At 36.6% G+C, this 22,708-nt stretch overlaps 1 protein-coding gene and 1 pseudogene across 12 annotated transcripts in view; one reads left to right on the forward strand and one right to left on the reverse strand.

Moving 5' to 3' along the window:
* Positions 1–22,708, reverse strand: part of GRXCR1 (glutaredoxin and cysteine rich domain containing 1) — a 291,367-nt gene that overhangs the window by 186,528 nt on the left and 82,131 nt on the right. For 3 of the 12 annotated variants that reach the window (XR_014143050.1, XR_014143043.1, XR_014143040.1), the window contains one exon: positions 8,328–8,478. The exons of 7 other annotated variants lie outside the window; for them this stretch is intronic. The gene's annotated coding sequence lies outside the window, so the exon portion shown is untranslated. Of the gene's footprint in view, positions 1–8,327; positions 8,479–16,417; positions 16,506–22,708 lie in introns of all 12 variants that reach the window. 2 more of the 12 variants (XR_014143041.1, XR_014143042.1) reach the window with 1 other exon arrangement.
* Positions 18,936–20,051, forward strand: LOC102737526 (proteasome subunit alpha type-1 pseudogene; annotated as a pseudogene).

Below are 22,708 nucleotides of genomic sequence, written 5' to 3' on the forward strand. Positions count from 1 at the left end.
AAAAGCACCCAAAATTCTTTCTTGGACTTTGCATGTTTGACAGTGAGTAGATCTGCCCCAGGTATGTGGTGATAAAGTGATTAAACGTTCAAGATATGAGAGGAAAATGTGCCTCTCTTCTAGATAATAAATGTCACATTGTGTTACTTCTCTCCAGCTGTACTAGGTGACTAACTTTTGAAATCAGGTGTAGGAGTAGGTATCACATGGGTTTGAAACAGCTTATGGAGAAAACAGGTGGCTACAAAACTGCTCCAGTCCATAATGCTGGTGTAAACGATTCTTCAAAAGAACAAAAGATTCTATTCCCACATTCGTTTGTCACTATATAAAATGAATGCCAACCCTCACAGGAAAAGGACAGAGACAGCTTATAAATCCTGTTGAGATCCTGGACCTCATACTATTATTAAATATTCTGCTGTTTCTTCTGGTTTTGCCAGAAGGAAAACAGCCTAAGAACTATACTTATTTTCTGGAAGAGAGATAAAGATCAATTTGAAGATTTTATTAAATAATCAATAATAGGATATAGGAGAAACCTGGTACATGAAGTCCTATCTAATTTATGGAAGTATTAATTTGAAATTTGGGATGTAATAGCCTTTAAATCAAAGTATATTTGTTTTTTTCTTATAACCTATAAGATTATAGTACATGATCAAGTAGACTCCAATATGGAAAGACCAAATAGAACCTTATTTTAGTGTGAGAGTAACTAAAAATAAAGCATTAGGGAAGAAGTTCAAGTGAACATGGGAACCTAGGAATTGTTTTCCATGCTGACCAGAAGACACATTGGATGAATAAACATTTAGCTCTAACATGAACTGCCTGATCCTCCAATTGACTCTCTGACCATAACTCTGACCTCAGAAATGCTACTGTTGGGGTTTAGAATAGCAATGGTCACTGACTAGTAATCCAGTAGAATTTGCACATTAGCCAAGAAACATTGCAATTGGAAATCTCTGCACTGCAATTCTCCAAGACAGGCTACAAACCTGGGAGTCACCCCTAACTCCTTCCTCTCAACTTCCCATCTAACTGGCCTCCCAGTACTGTGGACTTATCTGCAAGCATCTTTCCATACTGTCCACAGTCATGGTTCTCAACGGTACTATGTTCATTCATGCACTGATCCTCTCTTGTTTTGATAAAATGGTCTCCTATTGGCTTTTGTGCCCTCCTCTATGCCCCATTCTGACACAAATCTGATTGCAGAAATCTATCACTTAAAATACTCCAATAATTCCTAATTTCTTTACTTACAATTTGGTGTCCACTAACTTCTCCAGCACCTGCCTTATCAACCCTGTACTTGGCAATAACCCTTACAGATCTCAGAACAGGTCATGCTCTCAAGTCTCTAAGTCTTTGCACATGGATGCTGAGATCAGCCAAACTGGAGTGTCCACCCAGCATAGCTACTACTCTAAGGCCAGATGGCATTTGATTATAAATTCGTACTTAAGCACAAGTCCTAGGGTACCATGGTACTGGGTGTGATTCTGTTTATCCTTTCTCCTTATTTCCTGTTATTTGCAGTCTATTAGCAGCACTGAATTTTGTTCCTCTATGTAAAGGTAAGAGAGCTTCATCCACCCAGCCCAGCACCTAAGCCAGTCTAGGAAGAAATCACTTGGCACAAAGGGTAGACCACAGAGGGACTGCCTGAAACCAGCAGCTAGATCTCTCTAAGTATAACCTGAATAACTATTCTGAAAAAACTTACAAAGGAACAAAATTAAGAGCCTATAGCAACTTCCATTTCTTACATTTTCATAACTTCTTGGGGCATTGAGGATAGACTTGTTCTTAACCTACGACTCCTAAATACCTACAAAAGAGGAAGCTAGCATAATTCCTCATCTTGCCTCCTCCAAAAAAAAAAAAAAAAGGAATTCTTAAAAGGACCTCAGATACTGTATAATTCTCTTTTGGCATTAGAGTGATTTAAGTGATCTATTTCCCAGAAGAACCCAGCAACAGTGGCCTACCTTATTCAAAAGGAAGCATCAATATTATGGAATAAGTGTTAATCTGGGTGTGTGATAAAGGTGTTGTGATTATTAATCAAAAAGAATCTTTATGCATTAGAGGTAAAATGTTTACAGGTGAAATCATATATGCCTGGGATTTGCTTTAAAATAACACAATGCGGGAAGGGGTAATCACAAATGAAACAAAACTGGCCATGAGTTTGATTATTTTTAAACTGAGAGATTAGTGCATGAGGGTTCATGATAGATTCTCTCTTCTTTTGGATGTTTTTTAAGTTCTATAACAAAACCTTTTTTAAAAAGAGAGAATCTTTACAGCTGGTTGATCCCATTTGTTTCTATAAAAGGGGAAAACCTCTACAAGACATGTCAAGGGTTTCAGATCTCCTCTAGGAGATTTTTCTGAGGGTTTCCTATAATATCATTCAGCTCCCTCTATTTGAAAAAATCTCTCCCACCCCCACCTTCCATAACTCCTATTTATTCTTCACTACTTACTGTAGAGATGCCCCTTCTTGGAAAGCCTTATCTTAATGCCATCCTCCTGCCTGTTTGTGGGAAGTGTCCCTGGAATGCTCTCCTAGCACCCCCTGCTTACTTTTATCAGGGCTGTGATCACACTACATTTTATGTATTTGCTTACTTCCCCGTTTAGAATCTATAACAGAAGCCGAACTTTTTGAAGCTAGGAAACACATCTTACTTATCTTAAGAAAGGATCTTAAAGCACACACAATTTGCTTTATGTTTGGATTTTCTGACAGTTCTCCTAATTTAATGTCTGGCCTGATAAACTTTCTTACTTTGAGAATCTTCTGCATGTGGAGAGGCCAGGAATAAAAAGTCTGTTTCAAATCCCTCAAGTCCTTAATCTCTTATGTGTCCTTTAAGTTATGCCTGAAAGCTGAAATGTTTCTTTTTTAACTCATCCCTCTCTTTTTGTATGATAGGCAGTAAGATGGAGCAAGGTAACACTTTCAATGTTCTGCATGGAAATCTTCTTAGCTAGATCACGGTGAAGTGGGAGAGCAAGGTTCTTGTCTCACAGAGTCGAAGAATGAATCTCGAGGACAAAGGAGAATGAGTAAAGTGATAGAGTTTTATTAAGTGAGGATATAGAAAAAGCTCTCAGGGGTTAGAGGGGTCCCGACAGGGTTGCCACTGAGGGCTTTTAGGGATGGTCTTTTATTGAAAGCTAACCAGTGGTTTCAATATATTTCAAACTATTCAATAGATTCTACATATAACTCCAAAGGGATCCTTAAAAGATCTGGGTATTCCCTTTATCCCAATGTTTAGTTACCCAAGTAAATGATGATAAATTCCTTTGAGAAAGGACTAAGGGACTCACTACTGTATATATTTGCTATGGCATTAAAAAGCCTTTCATGATGGGAATTTGGTCTCTCCAACCGATAGGTTCTAGGGATGATAAATCACTACGGTCTAAAATCTGGGTAAGAGATCATGACTTTCCATTAAAGTCTTCTGTCCATCCTTTCTTGATCTCTTCTAATCACATATTTTATGCAATACCCCTTTTTGGCTACCCCTATATCTTGCCCCTAGAATACCATGTTCTATGGACCATTTCCACAGATTCCTATAAAATCCCTGTGACTTCATAATTTATAGGACCCAATGAAAAATGAAATGTGGGGCTCTTTGTTAAGTAATTAAAGAATTACAATGAAATTCAAGATGGTGACAGCATAGCATTAAACAAAGCTGGGAGCCCATTTAAGCACAACTCACACATCCATGAAGTAGCCCTGCCTTCCTGGGTCAGGTTTAGCTGACCCTCATTCCTAATTTACTGCCAATTACAGTTACTATTCCCACTTTGTTTCTGATAGTTAAATGCTGTCATCTGGCCTCTGTTATTCTGGGATTCTATCCTCTCTACTGTCATTGGGGAGCCCAGTCTTGGAGCATCTCCTACCATCAGCCCTGGACTACAGAGGAGAGCTGGTTACTGAGCTTCTCGGAGATGTTGGTGCTTCCTGCACTATTGCAATTCTCATCCTAGGGCCATTGCCAAACTTTTCCTTATCCAAAGTTGTATCCTACAATTGTTTGGTCCACTCCTAGACAAAGTCCCCAAGCACATTCAGGAGCTACAGCTAGATCAACTCCTGCTGGCATGTGTTAGGCCATCCTACTGCTGCTTTGTGTGCAATCTCTCCCTTTTCCTAGGATCTGCATTTTCCCACAGGTTTACTGAGATCTTATCTTAGATGAGTCTGGTGACAGATCGGGACAGGTCTTAAGGAGTGCAAGCATTGTTCCTAAGGGCATTTGCCTTATTTGAAGTCTCTGCATAGTCTTCAAGGAAGAGGAAGGCCTTTCTACTCCAATGAGGAAAAGTGGATCATTTCCACAAGTCCTGAGGATTTAGAACATTCGGTGGGGGGAGATGAAAGTAGGTGCTTAAGTGCAACAATCCAAATATTCCATATATATAGACTTTCTATTTTTACATAGTTTAACAATGAGAATGCATCTATATAAATTCCCAAGAAATGCTATAAAAAGATATGTATTTTTATGTATATATAATATATATATTTGTGTATATATATAACATATATGGTACATATGTAAAAACATTAAAAATATCATATGATATACATGTATATAAAAGGATAAAAACTAAATTCTCACCTATTGCAAGGGACATAGAAGGGACTTTCACTTCTTTACCTTTATACTGTTTATATTTTTTTCTTGGACCTTCACTGATGAGAGTTCACTAAATCACCTCCTCAGTTCATAACATATTATCATTATTTGTCCTACTAAGGTTTTCTCTTATTTATATTATTTACTAATATTTACCTATTTATTTTTATCTTCTTCTTAGTTCTTTCCCCATACTCCACAGACAACTATTATAATGTGTTTCTACTAACATAGTGCATTGAATCATCAATCAGATTCACAAAAACCAAGTCCTACCTAGCACCAGGCTTTATTAATGATTATTCAACTTTACAAGAAAGGAGTCATATCACATCGGAACACATCTTTCTAAATCCCTTTTCCACATTGGCATGCATTTGGATTTAGCGTGACAAGCACTATGGCCAATACAAAATGGCCCAAGGAAGCCTCTTAGTTTTGTGGGTCTCTCAATCTTTATACTCTGTAGTCATGTAGCAAGAAACACTATACAATTAACTTCCATTTTTCAATCCAGCTATGGCTCATAAAGCCATGAAGTGAAGACTAATTTATAATAAATAATCAAGACATACCAGGTATATCCTGCTATAAAGATTCCTTAGATAAGAAATTGGGATATAGCACCATCTGGAAGATCTTCAATTGCCTTCTAATTAGTAAATTCCATTAATTTGATAACAAAAGGGTCTGGCTAAGGTCAGAACTAACTCAGGCAGGGAGAAAGGAACCAAGTATAGTCCTATTTATTAATCCCTTTACAGTGTTTTAAGTTTACCTAGCAAGAGCTAGCAGTCCTCACTAATTGTGGTAAAAATAACTTACTCTTGCAAATGTCCCTAAAACATATAACAATGTAAACGTCATAGGAGGATCCCTCCTAAACCAAGTAAGGAGCCCTGAAGCAAAGCTTTGTTTGCTTCACAGTAAATCTATTTGGGGTCCCACGTATATATGGGTCCAACATAAGCCTGCTATTTGGTTTATTACCATGTCTTTGTAGTTGCTTAGATTTTATCAATAAACATATATTAAATTATTGTATATATTTTTCAAACATCACTGAGGATTTCTTAAAATCTCCAATGATAATTTATATTTTGTTTTCAATTCAAATTTTATGCAAACCGCCCCCCCCCCCCACTCCCTCACCTTGCCTAATAGAAGATGAGTCCTCTGACCAGCAGGATTTCCCACCTTTGGTTGTCATTCACCTCCATGTTCTTAGAGGCATTATTCCCTCTAGTTTTCATTATCTTTATCAATGACAGAGTCTAGGTAACTAAGACATTGCTAAGAAAAACTCAGTCTACCCCCTTTCAAATTAATAAATTAGTTCATGCATTTGTTTATTCAACAAATAGTTCTTGAGTCCCTACTACATGTTTAAATGTTATGAGTTCAACAGGAGGGAAAAAAAAACATGTTAACCCTCAAAGAGTTTAATTTTTACTGTAAAGCATTCCCCTTACCAAGAAGAAACTTGAGAGTATATGGGGAATACATAAGTACTTTATTCCTGCCTCTTATGATGTAAATAATAACATGCCTCCTCCTGATAACCATTGCTGTAAATTTGTAGACAATGAAATGCATCATAGTGGTTTCATATATCAGCATTTTTAGTCTCACTGCAACTTCTACCTGGAATGCATTTCCAACATTCCTTTCTTCACCTACCTCTCACTCCGCATTCAAAATACAATTTTGATCCTGACTCTTCTCCAATCACACAATGCCTCTCTCCTGAGACCCAAAGCACCCTGAGCATCCTTGATCAAACAGTCTCTTGAAGCGATCTATTTATGTGTCCGTCCAGCCTACCAGCCTAAAATTTCCTCGAGAGCAGATACTGTATCATACTCATCTTTATATATCCAGCTCCAACCACAGTCCTTGCCACAGAGCACGTAATCATTGTAATCATTAAATATTGAAGAGAAAACTCAACTAAAATAACTTCTTGGAACAGAACTTTGAGTTTATACAATCATAATCACCTCAATATGAACTCTGTGGCTAAACACAATAGTTAGCTTTTGACACAGGGAACTTGAGGAGCAGAGAAAGGACCACTGGCAATCTAGCAAAGTGGTTTACAAACTTTGCTTTTTGGATTCAAGGTAGCGACTGTTTAGTGTTTATTTTTTGTGTACATATTTTGAGGTGACCCTTTTTTTCTAAATAGAGTATGAGCAGAAACATCAACAAATGAAATAGCTAAAAGTGAGCGAGCTAGTTGAGATCAGAGGAAATGATGAGGAAAACAGACGTAGTGCCTTAGAACTCCTACTGCTCCTTGAAGCTCACTGTGGCAATCATCTGGAGGCAGTAAGGACTGTCCTTGGCTGGAGCACCGAACCAAATTTGATGTGCAGTGACTCTGTTCCTCCATCTCTGCTCACTGCATGATCACTTATTTCAATTTTTTTTTTTTTGAGTTGGGCAAATAGATTCTGAAACTGCCAACTTCATCTCTATTCAGAAGAATCAAGTGTTCATGGCTTCCAGGATTCTGAAGTTACTACAGAATCTAAGGAGGGGGTTCTATAAGTGATATATAATTACCTGCTTCACATGTTTATTATCTTTCCTATTATTTAACATATATTGTATAAAAAGTGTTAAAGAGCAACGTTGCTCAATTTATAACATGCATATGAAGCATGTGGGATCTTGTTAAAACGAAGGTTCTGACTCAGTAAGTCAGGAGCAAAGTTGGATAGTCTACAGTTCTAACAAGCTCCCAGGTGATGCCAATGCCGCTGGGCCACAGAAGGTGCTTTGAGAAGCAATAAAGGATGCAAAACAATGGGTGAGCTACAGTCTCCAACTCTCACCAAGTTCAGTCTCACAGGAGGCACAGGCCTAACTATAAGAACTCAAATACAAGGCAGCAAAGCACAAGTAATAAAGAGAATGACGAACACCAAGCAGGCCATAGTGGGAAATTTGCAACATGGGTGGTTTTCAAAATCTCACTTTAAGTGCTTTAAGTGAAAAAGAAATAAGAAAGATCTTCAAGAAATCAGTCAATAGATCCCCGAAAAACTAAATACTTTCTCCAGATTTCTGGTCCCTTTCTGCTTATTGTCTTAGCATTAGGGAATTGGGATTTTGTTTACTATTACGAGCATACTTCTGCTTTCTCATCCCAGAGACAGCAGGAAAGGAAGATGGACCCTAGAGATAGGAAGCTGGAAAATGCTAGCTTCCTCATGGTTTCTGGAAACAGCTTCCTAGCCTGGGTAAGTCACCTGACAGAGATGTCACCTTGCAGAGATAGTAAAACTATCAAGCCCCAAAACTATGCTTGTTATCAAACAGCCTGGCCCGCTCTTATGCATAGGTGTCCAGGTGTCAAACTGAAAGGAAAGACAGACGCAGATCTGCCCACATGCACAGCCGTGAACTGCTTTGGAAAATTCCACGGTGTGTGACAGGTTACTTTTCTGTACTCTCACATTTTGTTAACAGGCTAACAGCCATACTTTCAAAGCAGTTTTACAAACCTGGATATCTTTGTAATGAAACCATAAAGTCACAGGATTGAAAGCCACGTTGATACCATCCTGTGAATGTGCATCAGGATTTCACTCTCAGAACACTGCTTCCAGGAAACAGCACAATAGCCAAACTAACCTGCAGCCAAGCAGTGAGCAAACAATCCTCTTGCTGAAAGAATTGGCTCTGAATTTCATCAAGCTCTCTTTCTCAGAAAGAAAACTCTGGCTCGGCAGTGTTCCCTCATCTTTTTTTCCAAACTGATGATACTGCAGTAATGTGCTGGACTCTGTAGAAGGAAACACAGGGTATTTGGAATAACACCAGGCTTTAGGCTTTGGGCAATGCCTCCTAAGTCCAAGTTTCTTATCCATAAAACAAAAGTAATAAAATCTATTACAGTGACCTGACAAGATATTGTGAAGATTTAAAGAAGCCAATGTATGTGAAAGAACCACAGAAAGTACAAAATAATGATAGTGATAACCAATATTTATTGAGTGAATACTACGTACCCAGAATTTTCTATGTATTACCTGATCTTATACTCAGAGTAATCCAGTAAGTAGGAATTATAGTCATTATTTTACAGATAAGGAAACTGAGGCTAAGAGAGTTTACATCATTAGTAAGTAGACAAGCATAATGCACATTTGTTATTTCTTGGTTCCCAGCATCGTCTCTTTCCCACAGCATTCCAACTTCCTTATAGGGAATTGTATCTCATTCGTTAAGAATAGTCTTCATAGGGGCGCCTGGGCGGCTCAGTCATTAAGCATCTGCCTTCGGCTCAGGTCATGATCCCAGGGTCCTGGGATCGAGCCCTGCATCGGGCTTCCCGCTCTGCGGGAAGCCTGCTTTTCCGTCTCCCACTCCCCCTGCTTGTGTTCCCTCTCTCACTGTGTCTCTCTCTGTCAAATAAATAAAAAAAATCTTAAAAAAAAAAAAAAAGAATAGTCTTCATAGGTAAGAAATAGTTGACTCCATTACAAAAGGTCAAGGGCTGGATTCTTCTTTCCGCTAGACTGGTACTGGAAGAGGGACAAAATGTAGCCACTCTTTTCTGGGACTTTGATCCTTGAGGAAGTAGTGTGAGGCTTTAAAAAATGGTGAGTCCCATTCAATCAGAAGCAGCATCTTGATCTATTTCTATTTTGAGAAATTTCCTGTAGTTCTTGCTTCTTTAACTCTCCCCAAACTACAGTTTCTGCCTATGTCAGGATATGATTCTCCAATCTTCAGATTTGTTATATCTTGACAGTTTGTCAATATATTTACTTTTTGTTTAAGTTAGCCAATATTTGGGTTTTTGCAATCAAAACAAGCTAACTGATATACCAAGCCAGGATCTCAACCCACAGTAGCATAATTTCTCCATATCTGTAAGTAAAGTCCATGCATGAAACCAATTAATGATACTATCTCTTAGTAGGTCACTTCAAGTATTAAAACATACAGTGTTTCTCATTTCCAACAGCTGTATTAATCCATGACCCCCATATTAATTCATATAACTTACCTTCTAAAAATAAATGTAAAAATTATTTCTCAAAGATAATTCAGAAATTCTCTTACGTGCTATAGATTTAAGGTGAAATCACTGAGTCATTTGGGAAATTGAGCTGATAGGAACCTATGAGATCATTTTCAGCTACCTTTGTATAAATATAAATATCAATAATTTAATGAAAACAACATCTGGCAGGCTTAAACATTCTTCTTTAATTTGGTATAGGATGCAACGGCTACACGGCCTAGATGCAATGTATTATAGGTAAGTCTCACCAAATACAAACTGTAAACAAAGACTACAGAAACAAAATTTATCTTTCTGAGCTTTGTGTTTTTTCAAATTTAAGAAATCTCCAGGCACTGTTAAGTAAGTATATTATTCCAGCAGCTTCTGGAGTAGTCTAAATGATCATCATGGACATCAAACAACAGAGAGCTTTCAAAAAGAAAAAAAGAAAAATGGTTCAGCCCCAGTTTAATTTCCTCTCTACTTTCAAAAGAACATATATTCACCAGGATGCTTGGGAAAAGAACTTTCTTCCATTCTCTTGACACTTTTTTGTTTCTGCTAGATGAAAAAAAGAAGCCATAAACTGATCTGGGCACTTAGATTTGCAGCTTTATAAAGAAGGGACTGTAAAGCCAGGCATGTTACATGTGGGAGAGGGAAAGGGAAGCACAGCAATGGGCTGCTACATTTGTCTGGAGCTGTTACCACTCACCCCGAGGTAGGGTCAGTTCTTCAGTTCTTCATGAAAGAAACAAAATGTAATACACATGCATCACACTGGAATATGTACATAGGACCGAATGAAATTTTCAAAATTCTCTGCCACATGCAAAAAAGCACTCACATTTGTTAAATATCATTTTCCCCACTCCAGGGTTGAAAGATTTTCATTTGGCAGGTATTTTTTGAGCACTTTGAGGGACTATGTTAAGCATGCTTTGATCTCAAATCAATACCTCACTCACTCGGAAGTTCCAAGCCAAGGGACCATCTTATAAAACATTACAGAGTCTTTCTAGTAATGCTGGTAACCCAATCTGGTTGAATATGCCCAAGTGGAAACCACAGAATGCTGAATTTCATCATATATAAGATGTTATCAGAAAGTAGGCTTTATACATTTAAACAAAGTATAATTTTAGCAAAGTAAATAAAGACAATTTGGTCAAATATTTAATTTGATGCTGACTTTTATTGAATGTGTGATTTTAGAATCATGTAAGTATTAAAAATACTTGATCTAAAATAATGAATTCTGTCCAATTAGAAGTTTTGAATAACCATATCCTAAAAAAAAATTAGATGAATGAAAATACGGGCATAGAATCTCCTCAGAAATCTCAAATGGAATTATTTGATGGATTTGGAACATAATTAAAGAAATTTCTATTCACTTCTTTGAACATATTCAGAGAGAAGTTTAGAAGTCTTGGTATACATAGAACAGAACCCTTCTATAAAGACACTGCAGGAAAAAATACCTATAATGACATGGTCCAAGAATATCACCTTTACCCTCAAAGTTACTATTTTTAACGCTTTCATTCACAATTTATTTCAAAAATTGGTCTAATGCTTTCACTCCATGAAAGCATTTCAGCAAAATGTCCTTTTAACAGGATAAACTTCTCTTCAGCTTGTAAAGACTACATCCCACTCTTAAACAAGCAATCCTTGTTTCATACTTGCAGCACCATCCAACAGAACTGGAGAGGTAACTCTTTTTGTTTTGTAAATATTTTTGTTCTAAATCTTACTACTCACTTTTTGTGGAGCCAAAGTGGGGGAAAATAAAAAATAAAATCAATATTTGTATTTTAAACTTGGAAATATGATGAGAAGATATGATGTGTGCACGTGTGTGTTGCCTACTCTCTAGAACGTAGGCTCACAGAGTAATAGCTCCTTTTCTTCCTATTACAGAGATCAATAATCTTTTTCTCTCAGTAAAAATGGAAGCTAGCATTTATTGAGTAGTAATTATGTGCCAGGTACCATACTATATTCTTCAGGCCCTTTGTCTCATTTTACTCATCCAAGAACGCCATGACTAAGGTTAGATTCAAACTACAGAAAACTTTTAAGTTATTCATTGAAATAATTGAAAAATTATTTATTGAGAAAGTACTATCAGCCACTATTCTGAGCTCTGAAGACAAAAGAGTAAACAAAAAAAACCAAAGTCACTGTTCACATATAAAGAACAAAGAACTTAAAAGCATTCACAGGTAAAAGAAAATCTTTAAGTATAACAATTCAACTAAAAACAAATCTATAGTTACAATGGGAGCCAGAAAAATGTTGAGAAAATGTATTCAATGGGGGCCCAGGTGGCTCAGTCCTTAAGCATCTGCCTTTGGCTCAGATCATGGTCCCAGGGTCCTGGGATCGAGCCCCACATTGGGCTCCCTGCTTGGCAGGAAGCCTAATTCTCCCTCTCCCACTCCCTCTGCTTGTGTTCCCTCTCTTGCTGTGTCTCTCTCTGTCAAATAAATAAAATCTTAAAAAAAAGAAAAGAAAAGAAAAGAAAATGTATTCAAAAATATATTCAAAAGTCAATCTGGATTTGTATATCCAACTAGATTATCATTCAAGAATGAGGGCAAAACAAGTAAGTTATTAGATGAAAACAGATTCCCCCATTAAGACATCCTAAATAAAAGCACCTAAAATATATTTCTAGAAGAAAACAAATGATCCCTGAAAGGAGATCAAAAAGCACACAATGGTGAGCAAAGTAGATTCCAAAAAATACCGCAGTGATGGTGGTGATCATTATCCTTTGTGTATGGATGTCATCTTACCCATCCTAAAAATTATATATATACACATATTTACATATTTAAACTTGAAAAATATTATTTTCCTTTAAAGAAATTAACCTGAATATAGTACCATTTGTATGAAGAGAAAATAAAGTCCTATTTTCTTTTAAGAATAATTATGAATAATGGCTTCTTCTAGGTTCTGCTGTTTTAATCAGTTTGATTTTTATCTTTTTCTATGCTCAAATTGTCACAGCTTGGCCAATGAAAGCTCTTTTTAAGTTGGCTTCTGAGTCCTGTCAACACCACATCAGAACATTTCAAAGCATACTTGCTTTCTGGCAACAAAAGTTTCTAGCTTAATCTTGAAATATCTCTTCCCAAGGCATAGAATTAGCTCCTCCTAGAAGCACTGATATTTTTAGTTAAGTTTTACCATTTCTCTATGATAGCCCTACTTGAAAGTTTAACTCCTCACAACACTATCAATGAATCTCTTTATTTTATGATTTGATAGACCAAATAATTTCTTGCTCTTTTTCATTCAAATTCATATAATGACTTAATTTTTAAAAATCTGCCCATAAAAATTAAAGTCTAGGAGACAGTGCTAATATTTTGAGTCATTTGCAATATCTGTATTCTGTGTATGATTTTATGCACATTTATTGAATCACTCAAAGCTATTTCAGCCCAATGCTTCTAATTATTTTCAGGAAGTTTCATAATTTTTCTAATTTTTATAGGGCTATATTTCTAAGAGCTGCCATCGTCTTTAGTAAGTTTTATAATTACTTATAATTACTTTTTGTTCAACTATGAGAGAAAAATTTTAAAGTCAACTACTTGAAAAATGCTAAGAAATATACTTTATCCCTCCATACACAGAGACAAAAAATGAAGAGCTTTGGTAGTTCATTTTTTTAACTCAAATAATAAAAGTATTATATCTGTAAATAATAAGGTAAATTAAAATTGGAAAACACCTTTCAGTCTTTGCTTGTAGAGAACGTGAGATTTGTATGCAGAAAGACAAACTATTCATCTAAGCCCTCACAGAAAAAGCATCTTTAGATCTCTTCGATAATATTTACATGGCCAAATGGTACCTTCTGGTGCAAGATTGATTGAAACTGACACTTTTAACAGTATGATTGCTCCAACTGGAGAAAGGACTCCTAAGGATAGAGTAGCAATGCTCAATTAAAAGTGCCTGAATATTATAGAAAATGATACTGATTATCTTGCCTCTGAACCTCAAATTAATTTTGCAAGATAACTGTCTACAATTTAAGTAAGACTGCCTCTATTATGTGATTTATGAGAACTATCTTGAACCTCTTGGCCACTTAACATATGACTTTTCAAAAAGTAACTGAGAGGGGCGCCTGGGTGGCTCAGTCCTTAAGCGTCTGCCTTAGGTGTGATCACCTATCTGGCTCCCTGCTCTGCGGGAAGCCTGCTTCTCCCTCCCCTACTCCCCCCTGCTTGTGTTCCCTCTCTCGCTGTGTCTCTCTCTGTCAAATAAAAAAATAAAAATCTTTAAAAAAAAAAAGGAATTGAGAAATGTGTTTCTTTTTCTGGCTGGAATTTAGTTAAGAGGTTTAATAACAATAACTTGAGATATAGCATCTAGATACATGAATATTTATAATCTTTGTTTAGCTTTGCCAAAACCAAGCTGCAATTAGAATCCAAATTCTTCACCAAACCATTAGGGTTTTTTAACAGAATAAAAACAAAAAGTGATTTTGGCTGAATCTGAAATGATAATTTGTCCCAAACTGTTGCCATTAGGTCCTATATTCATTCCAAAGGGAAAGCCAAGTGGAGAAATTGAATCTACATTAAAAGGTAGGCTTTCCTGAGGCTGCTTTTATTCTAGTATCATCAGTCAATATATAATTAAATATTTTGTTAGAGTAAAAAATGTGGTATTTTTCCCCTGAGACAATATAGAAATCCCAACTAGGTTGTGTTGTATGTGCCAATTCCAATTGTCTGATACAAAGTAACTCTAGGACTGTATTGAGAAGGTCTCTGAGGAAGATCTGGGGCTCAGTGAGGAAGGGTCAGTCCAATATTAGCCAAGAATGGAGTTCTAGAAACATTTTTTTGGCCATCTGGACTGCAAAACAACTAGAGAGGATTCCTTAGGACATGATCTCTACTTTTTAAAAGATTAAATATTTTTTTGCCACTTTTAAATTGACTCAGAACATCTGATACATTTTGGTTTCTATAAATAACTCTGAAACTAAATTTTTATGATATCCAACCACTTGCCATTCAATTTAATAGCAAAAGAATATTTGAGTGCCTGCCAAGAGCACATATGTTTGGAACTGGGAATCAAACAGTGAAAAAAATATAGATGCAATTTTGCCCTCATTGGGCTCTTGAATTATCAGGCAGGTAATAATTTTGATAATAATAGTCTAAATAAACAGTTGTATCATGCTTTGCAAATGTACTTTTAAACATTAAACCTTCTTTGAATTCCTTGGAAAAGCCCAATTTTTCCATGATGTATTTGTTCAATACATTGTGAGATTTGGTTTGCTAATAATTTTGTTCAGGAATTTTGCATCTCTATTTCACAAGGGAGAATGACTTTTAATCATCTGTTACCAAAAAAAAAAAAAAATCCTTGTTTGGTTTTAGCCTCATAACAATATTAGCCTCATCAAATTATTTGGGAAGTGTTACTTGTTCTATTCTCTGGAGGGATTTCTATGGCTTTGGAATTATTTGTTTCTTGATGATGTGTTATAACTTGCTTTTGAACTTATCTAAATCTGTTTTATTTGTCTTTTCTGTTTTGGTTTTCATTTTGGCTTTTTTAATAGGAAAGGGGCTAGATTTTTAAATACTGATCTAATTTCTTTAGATATTATTGGTCTATTAAGATTTTCTGGGTTTTATTTATACTTCATTTGGTTTTGCTAAGTAATTTTTTGTGTGTGAAATTGTCCATTAGAAGTAAGTTTTTTAATAAAAGTGTGTTCATTCTTCACAGTATTGTAATTTTATTCTGTATCCATAGATTTGTCCCTTTCTCTCCCTTTTCTTGGGTAAATTTCACCAGAGTAGGTACAGAATATATACCTTCACCCAATTAGCTTTTTTCCTCACAACTTGAATCAATCTGGCCAACTTTTTTAGCTTTATACAAAAAGGCATAAAATTGCCAAAAAATGATAGGCCTTTTGTTGGTAAACTACTAATATTAAACTTCTCAGTTATTAAGGTATATTTGTAATTATTCTGTGTTGAGACCCATAAAGAGCAACCATTCTTTCATTTTTATGAAATAAATATCCAACTCTTCCTCATGGCCAATAACAGCATGATGTTTTCTTTTTAGAGTCTTTCTTTTTAAATTTTTACTTACAAGCCCTATTAAGTTCTAGAACTGAACTTAATATTAGATTCTAGAACTAATATTAGATTCTAGATCTACCTGCTAGAACAACTACTCTAGAGACAGAAGTAGTTTAGTGGTTGCCAAAGTTGAGGGTATATAAAATAAAAGAATGATCTTAAGAACCCAAATGCCCAATATGTTATTTTATTTAATACTGGTCTAGAATAAGAACATTATACAAAGTGGGTGAGTGGAGGCAAAGGTCTCCTACCCAGAGGAAATCTTTGCTCCAGATAAGCTTCCCATTGCCAATTTTCTTATTAAGACCTCCGACACTGTGCCCTCTGGCTGTTTTCTTATCTGCCAGGACATACGTCTTCCAGTTTTCCATAACCCCCAAAACTCACAGCTTTCGCCCAGTCCATGAAGATTTCCTATTGGTTTGTGTTATAAAAACGATAAGGACACTACCTGAGATAACTTTAACTAATTAGAAGGATTTTATATTTCCAGTAAGAGTCTGAGCAAACGGACTCCAATGTCCATTAAGACCTGAGAAGAAAATTATGCCTACCAACCCTTTGGCTCTCTCTTCTTTCTCCCTTCAGTTCTGTGATGGCACACCTCAGCAGGTGTCAGATGAAGTGATTTTGTTCCTAGGACTGAATAGGATAAGAACTAGTTATATCTTAGTTACCTACATATCCCTTCTTTGGGGGCAATAAAGGAACACATAGTTCTTTACACATGGAAGTCTCAACACCCGTTGAATGAATGAACTAATGACAAACAAGTGAAAGTTGGCAGTGAGTCCTTGGAATCACAAGGTCTAAGGTAAGTTTCTCTACATTTCAGAAAATACAGATATTTATCTGTTTCTCAGTTTTTACTTCTGCTTCATGAAAGTAAATTGCAATGATCTTAGTCATTCCCAGATAAGGGATGACTATTTTTCTTTCAAGGATAATTAACTCAAAAAAAAAAGTTCACAGAAGTAACCTAATAGGGAAATTGCTATTTGTTTTTTTTTTTTTAATTATAAAGTGTGACAAGAAAACCAGCAATAAAAATGAAGAACTGATATATGCTACAACACAGATGCACCTTGAAATCATTGCCTAAGTGAAATTTATATGAAATATCCAGAAGAGGCAAATCTACAGAGACAGAAGTAGCTTAGTGGTTGCCAAAGTTGAGGGAGGAGAAAATACCATTAATGAGTATGAGATTTCTTTTGGAGGTAATAAATTGCTCTACAATTAGATTGTGGTAATTGTTGTACAATTCTGTGAATATACTATAAAGCATTGAATTGTATACTTGAAATGGGTGAATGGCATGGAATGTACATTATATTTCAATGAAGCTGTTTTTAAAAAGTAAAGATTAAGTGACTTGTTCAAAATTACATGACTAGTTGGTGAAGCCAGAACTGTAATCCACATTTTCCCAACTAGAACAAATCTTTTCTCTCACTCTGCTGTTGTCTTGTGTGTTTCTGTGCCCTCATTTTCTGACAATCTTCATTTCCTTTTTTTTTTTTTTGTCATTCGCGTATATTTATATTAAGTTCTCCTTCTTTGTTCTCATTTCTTAATTCCTCAAAAACTCTCACGCTGTCCCTGTCCCGCTGTTAACTGGCCTACATTTTAATGATCACAGTGCAGCTTTATTTTTTATTTGGCTATACCTCCAGGTGACGTCTGATACTATTGATCTATTTTGTCCACCAAAAGGACATATGGGACTAAGCACATGAAACTGGGTGGACGAGACTTTAGAGAAGAAGAAGACTTTAGCAGGATGTGAGTGGCAAGTGGGAAACCACTTAACAAAAGAATGATTCTGTTGCTGGAATCTTATTACATTCACAGACATGAGAGACCTACGAGGGTTGTTTAACTCGATACTCTTACCCAGGAGATTGACTTACAGCTGGTGTGTGAGAAATGCCATTTTCCAGATAACTTCCTCTCCTGTTACAAAGTCTAGCTATGGCTTCCTGCAAAGTGCTGGATCTTCTCCATGTTCGAGTGTTTGAGACTCTTATCTTATCTTTCCCCGTCTGTGCTGGCTTTTTCCACTCATCTTTTTTTAAGTGTCCTACTGTAGGAAGATTAATTCTTCTCTATTGAGTTCCATTCCTTTTTCAATATTTGTGCAGACATTGTAATATACCCAACTGGGATAGAGGAAGGTGTAAGGTAAACAGTAGTTCATACTATACAAGAAAGTCATAAAATAATGCCTTTTTTTTTTCTCTCTGCAGGATATGACTGGATTACCTTAATCAAATTTAAGAAATAAAAATGGACATCTTGTCCACCATTGTCAATCACTAGGAATGTGATTCAATGTTATTAGCAGGTGACTTTTTTTTCTCTTTTCCAAATGAAGATGTCTAATGTAAATTATCACTGGTTTTTAAGTTGCAAACTAGATTTGTTTTCATCATTTGAAATATTCTCTGGTGGCTTTAAGCAACTTTTATATACTTACTTTCCATAGTTATCATTTACTTTCCATTTGTCCCAAATTATTTGGGTAAATTGTGAAATTTTTGTGGGAAAAATATGTTAATATTGGCAAGTTCACACTGTTCAACTTAACACATAGTAGTAAATAATAGTAGGACTTGCTTAAATCCACTGGGTGGTGATGGGGAGGTGCCAGGAGAAGGAAAGGTTAAATTGTGGAAAGTCAAGGGGGAACAAGGGAGAAGAAATAAAATTGGTCTGGATACAGACATAGGAGAAGTAAAACCCAAGCTAGAGCCTTTATGCAACACTGTTATATTTCACATGGTTAAAAAGGAAGGATTACATGTAGCAGACAATGTTAGTTGCTTACCCCATAGCCATTCTCTCCCTTTTTCCTTGCTAACAAAACCCACTTGTTTTGGGGCTGGCAATGTGCCCAGTTCCAAGGACTGGATTATGGCTAGTCTTATCGATCATGACTTTAATGTTTCCTCTTGATTCCTCCCTATTTGGGATGATGCCATGTCATAGTGATGCTTAGAACTTCAGCAAGCATCTTGCCACATGATGCAAAAAAAAGAAGGACAAAAATTAAATGTGCCGTTGAACCTTCCTGAACCCACACCTCTGCAGGAGGCCACAGCCAGACCTGCGCCGGAACCATGTTTCACAACCAGGATGACAATGATGTCACTGTTTGGAGCCCTCAGGACAGGATTCATCAAATTGAGTATGCAATGGAAGCTGTCAAGCAAGGTTCAGCCACAGTTGGTCTGAAAACCCATGCAGTGTTGGTTGCATTGAAGAGAGCACAGTCAGAGCTTGCAGCTCATCAGAAAAAAATTCTCCATGTTGACAACCATACTGGTATCTCAATTGCAGGACTTACTGCTGATGCTAGACTGTTATGTAATTTTATGTGCCAAGAGTGTTTGGATTCCAGATTTGTATTTGACAGACCTCTTCCTGTGTCTCATCTTGTATCTCTAATTGGAAGCAAGATCCAGATACCAACACAACGATATGGCCAGAGACCATATGGTGTTGGGCTGCTTATTGCTGGCTATGATGATATGGGCCCTCACATTTTCCAAACCTGTCCATCTGCCAACTATTTTGACTGTAGAGCCATGTCCATTGGAGGCCGTTCTCAATCAGCTCGTTCTTACTTAAAGAGACATATGTCTGGGTTTATGGAGTGCAATTTGAATGCACTGGTTAAACATGGTCTGCGTGCCTTACGAGAGACACCTCCTGCAGAACAGGACCTAACTACAAAGAATGTTTCCATTGGAATTGTTGGTAAAGATTTGGAGTTTACGATTTATGATGATGATGATGATGTATCTCCACTCCTGGAAGGTCTTGAAGAAAGACCACAGAGAAAGGCACAGCCTGCTCAACCTGCTGAGGAACCTACAGAAAAGGCTGATGAACCGATGGAACATTAAGTTATAAGCCAGTCTGTATGTTTATTATCAAATCTGTAAGAATGCAGGAACATGTACTGATGACAATAATCTATACTTAGAAATCAGTACAGATGTGTTTTTCCCTAGCAACTTGTCTGAAACCATACAATGGTGTGCATTTTTCTTTGAGAGGGTCTATATAATCATTTTCTAGAAAGTATAGGTATCTATACTGATGTTTTTATATGAAGAACATAGTGTCTTTGTGGTTTTAAAGACAACTGTGGAATAAAATTGTTTCACCTGCCAAAAAAAAAAAAAAAAAAAATGTGCCGAGGAACAGAAAGGTGCAAAGAAAGTGGGTCCTTGATGACATCACAGAGCTTATGAACTAGATGTACTGCCTCTTCCAATACGCTTTGCAATGTAAGAGAATAAAATGTCTCAAATGCTCAGTTGGGTATTTAACTGCAGACCTAGCATCCTAACTGAAACAGTAGCAAAGTACTTTCACACCATCAAGAACATATATGATGTGAAGCATTACAAAAATATCTAAGCCTTTGATCAGACTTAGATAATATAAGCCTTTCCTGAAGCTCAACTGTCCTACCTAAGTAGGAAAGGGAGTTTCTTCTCTCTGAGATCCCCCTCTGGAGAGCAGAGGTGAAAGGCAGAGTTAAGGATAAGCAATGGTACTTCTCTGGGTCCCCTCTGAGTCTTGAGGTACAATTCACAACAAGAACCATCCTATAAGAAAACAGTGGATGATTATTAAGCTTTTAGAACTTTTCCTCAAGAAGACAAGCTGTTGCATTAGCTGATGTCATCCGATAATCTTTTGTTTAATTTATATTTCTGGGTATTGCTACACACAGCACAGAAGACATACCTGCGTACCTAAAAGGAGAGGGCACGTTTCATATTTACAAACAGTCCTGGCTGCAGATCAGCGCTGGAGCCTGGGAATGCATAGCTATGTTAATAGCACGCCTCCTATGCCCTCTGCCCATCCCCCAGTGGTACCCTTAGCCATACCCCTTTATTACTTTCAATAATGAAAGTAAATGGTATGAAAATGTGCCAACACACCAAATACTGTTTTCATGTATCTGTCTTGTTGGTAGAAACTTTAATGGAACCTTAAAGGGCTAATTGGAATTGTCTAGATGAGAGAGGATATTTACTAGCAGGCAGAACTGGATTTACAAAGATTCCAAGACAATAGAGATGCAAGCAGTTGATTATGGCAGACATGAGGGAGCCACATGAGGCAGGGGTAGCCGATGGGAAGGGAGGGGCTTTCTGTCTGTACTGAAAAATTTAGCCCCAAAGGAGACAGCTAGATCTTGGGGGATTTTAGGCAGGGAAGTAAAAGATCATTCTGGCAGCTTAGGACAGGATGAAGTGGAATGAAAGGAGTCTGGAGGTAAGAAGAAAACAATCACAACAACAAAAAAGATGACAGTGGCAATGAGTATGAATCAAGAAATATCAAGAGACAGACTGGAGGACTTAGCAACCACTTAAATGTAAGGGTAATGGCACCCGGGGAGGTTTGAGGATAACTCACTTCCTACAATCAACTGGGATGGAGAGTTATGACATCCTTTATAGTACAGAAGAAAAAGGAGTTGGGTTGTGTGTGAAGGGAAAGAAGGAGATAATAAATATACTTTTTAGAGCGTCAAGTTTGAGGCACTCACAGTTTATTCAAGTAAAGCTGTCCAACAAATCAGAGGCTCCCAGGCCTTTCAGGTTTCACACACCTACAAAATTTTCAAATAAATATGAGGAACCACTTTCAGACTGCCAATTCTTTCTTTTGCTAGGTCAGGATATGTTTCCTTAAAAAACTATCATCTATTTATATTGACGTTCCATTCTTATAAAAGGGTATTTCAACACCAAAAATTAAGGTGTGAATCTTGATATAAAAGTCAATTTATTGAATTAAGGTAACTTGCCTTCAATTTAAAACTCAACTGAAGTGCTTTTTTTTTTTTTTTCAGTTCTTCTTATACCAATGTAATTCTCATCACTGATTTACAACAGACCACAAACGGCACTTGAAACCACTGATACAGATGACTACATGTAGAGATTTGGAGCCCCAGTAGAGAAGCTTTAGCTAAAGATCTGGAATCATAAGCATATTATTTGAACCAGACAAACAGATCATCTAAAGTACTGTTTATTTGGCACTTTCTGTATGATAAAGGCTTTACGTATATCACATTTCAAAAGCTCAACAACTCTAGGAGGTAAGAGAGGGTAGCTCATTTTTACAGTTGAGGACATTGAGACTGGAGATATTAAGTTACCCAAGATCACAAAGCAGGAATTGGCAGAGCTAATATTCCAGATTTCTCTAACTCGAAGCTCTGTGCTTTTAAGTGTGATGTTATACTGCCCCCCTGGAAAAAACATACAGAATAAGAAAGAGCATCAAAGACGAAACTTAGGAATACTGACACTCTAAATGCTTCAGAACAACAACAATAACAACAACAATAACAACAACAACAAAGCCTAGAGAAGGAAAATAAATAGGGCCATGTAAAACAAAGGAGAGAAGAATTTCCAAAAGAAATGTATTGTCAAAAGTGAAGGGTATTAAGAGGTTCAAATTTCCAGTTATAAAATAAGTCACAAAGATGAAAAGTACAGCATTGGGAACATAGTCAATAATACTGTCATGACTTTTTCTGGTGACAGATGGTAACTACACTTACTATGGTGAGCATTTTGTTATGAATACAGTTGTTGAGTCACTATGTTGTACACCTGAAACTAATATAATATTGTATGTCAACTATATTTAAATTTCTTTTTTTATTTTATTTTATTATGTTATGTTAGTCACCATAAAATACATCATTAGTTTTTGATGTAGTGATCCACAATTCATCGTTTTCGTATAACACCCAGTGCTCCATGCAGTACGTGCCCTCCTTAATACCCATCACCGGG

Source organism: Leptonychotes weddellii, chromosome 2 (genome assembly GCF_054177405.1).
Source record: "Leptonychotes weddellii isolate Sample4059 chromosome 2, ASM5417740v2, whole genome shotgun sequence".
Classification (NCBI taxonomy): Eukaryota; Metazoa; Chordata; class Mammalia; order Carnivora; family Phocidae; genus Leptonychotes; species Leptonychotes weddellii.